We start from the raw sequence: 2390 nt of genomic DNA, 5'->3' as shown, positions 1-2390 counted from the left end.
TGCTGGGGATGTGGTAAGTGCTTAATGCCCATTATTATTAATATTATCTTACTGTATTGGTACATGTGTTTATTATTCTCTACCTTAATCTGTTTTTTTCTCTCAGTATTTTTTTCACTTTCTAGTCTGTGACACTGATAATGTCCCTAGAAGTGTAGAAATGCTATGTTTAAAGTAAAATACATATGCCTAAAGGTTGATTCTTTAAAATAACAGTTTAGGGGCGAGTGATTGGTACAAGATTTAAGCTTGGCTAGGGACACTCAAAATCCCACATCCGAGTGCTTGGTTCCAATCAAAACTCTTTTTCTTGTTGCAGCTTGCTGCTAATGTGCACCCTGGGGGGTGGCAGGTGAGGGCTCAGTTGGGTTCTGCCATCCATGTGGGTGGTACACCCAGCTAAAGTTCTAGGAACCTGGCTTCAGCCTGGCCTAGCTTCAGCTGCTGCCGGGATCTGGGGTAGAAAATCTCTTTCTCTCTCTCTCAAGTAAAATGGAACAATGTGCTTGTATATATAACAATTACAATGACATGTGAAGTGATTATCTGTTAGTAAGGGCAAAGAACTTGCCCAGAGTCTGTGCCTAGGAACCGGAGAACTCTGGCTCGCTGGCTGTGAGCTCAGCTCTCTTCCTAGTTCCTGTGCCATAGTGCAGTGTTAACGTCTTAGTCACTGATTCTTGTGAGGACACCACTGAAGCTATGGAAGCCAGGAATATGTTCTTTGTTGACACTCCAAGTGTCTGTATTTTTGATAGCTTTCTATCTCTTAAATATTTGAATTGCCAAAAGTTAGAGTTTTGCCATTTGTCTTGTTTGGAAAGCTAATCATGTGATGTGATCTATTTATCTGAATTCTAGAAAAAAAAATTTTAATGCAGTTAAGTGAGCTTGCTTTTCAGTTGATTTTAAAAAGTTAATTTTAGAACAGTTTGAAGTTTATACCAGTTCATGGGATAAAGAGTTCCTGTGTACCCTCTGTCTGCTCTGACATAGCCTCTCCTGTTGTCAACATTTTGTGCCAGGTGAACCCACTGCAGCACATCGTTGCCACCCCAGGTCTGTGGTGTGGCTAGGCTTCTCTCTTGGTGTTACCCGTTCTGGGTCTGTTGCATGCATGTGTCTACTCCACCGTGCCCTGCAGAGAATCTTTCTACTACCCTAAGAATCCTGTCTGTTCTTCCCTTTTCCCCACCAGTCTGTAGCTTTTTTCTTTCTTTTTTTTAATGAAAATACTTGAATCATCTACCTGTTTCAGAAGGTTTTGATTCATTGTTTAAATGTGTTGAGCTTTGAGCTTTGGCTGGGGCTTGACTATGGGAATGGAACCGGGGTGAGCCTGGCCAAAGAGCCTCTGAAATACCCCATCAGGTGCTGTCTTGCTGGGACCTAGTCCTTGGGAAGATAGTTCCTTGGTTGTGGGTGAGGAACAGTCTGGCAGGGACAGAGGTAGCTCACCTAAATGTGAAAAGAAAAAAAAACTTACAAAGAAAGTCCACATCCTCTCCCATTCAGGTCTGGTCCTAGGTATGGTATGAACAACACAGCAGCTCTGAAGATACCCCTTACTGTGAGATCCCTGGTGGAGTTACTTCTCACAGTGACTCACACACGGACTTGGGGATGCCGTCCCATTCCAGGGTCCTGTGTGGAGCTGAGTATTCAGCCAGTGCATCTGAGGACCACTGCTTTCTCTACCAGGCCCCAAATCCTGCCTAGGAGGCCTAATCAGGGTTATGCTCTGTGGTGTTTAGTGGAGTAAAATCACTTTTGGCCTGGCTGTGCCTCTCATTCCCATGTGCTGGGCAGTGGTTGCTGTGACTTATTCCGTGTTGGCCAGAGATGATCTTCTGAATACTGGTACCATCGATGGAGGCTCTACTGGCCTTTTAGGAAGTGGACATGCTGCTGTAGATGGAGCCTGTGAGAGTACCAACAGGGAGAAGCAAGAGTATTTCTGTGGCCTTTTATAATATGTGGTAGGAATCGCTTCTTGGCCTTTTGGCTAAGATCAAGTGTAGTATAGTATGTGGTAGGAATTGTTTGTTTGTTTTATCAGCCTTGTTAAGTGGATTCATAGACTACAGGAAAACCCTAGTTTTATTTGAATATGGAATTCTAGGCATAATCCGTGACACCTGTTAGGACCGTATGGAGAGGAGTCACTGGGGGCTGTGTGCAGGTGGAGGATTAGCTTGCTACAGCACTTTGCCAACCTCTGTAGATTTTTGCTTTTAAGAGGAGCTGAGTTGAACTCTCAGAGCTACTTGAGCAGTGCCCTTGGAGCATGCCCCACGTGGGGACCCTGGGATGGGTGGGAGGCTGGGTAGGGCTTCTCCCTTTATCCACTCTCCTTCCCACCTTCCCCCAGATACAGAAAAAAAGAGAGA

The 2390-nt window shown here is 44.7% G+C and overlaps 1 pseudogene; it reads left to right on the top strand.

Annotated features, from left to right (window-relative positions):
• The first annotated feature begins 1985 nt into the window (after window positions 1-1985).
• On the top strand, window positions 1986-2133 carry LOC121154442 (annotated as a pseudogene).
• Window positions 2134-2390: the final 257 nt, after the last annotated feature.

This window comes from Ochotona curzoniae, unplaced genomic scaffold, assembly GCF_017591425.1.
Source record: "Ochotona curzoniae isolate NIBS_2020 unplaced genomic scaffold, NIBS_Ocur_1.0 contig_1, whole genome shotgun sequence".
Lineage (NCBI taxonomy): Eukaryota > Metazoa > Chordata > Mammalia > Lagomorpha > Ochotonidae > Ochotona > Ochotona curzoniae.
This window is presented reverse-complemented; position numbering and strand designations above follow the sequence as displayed.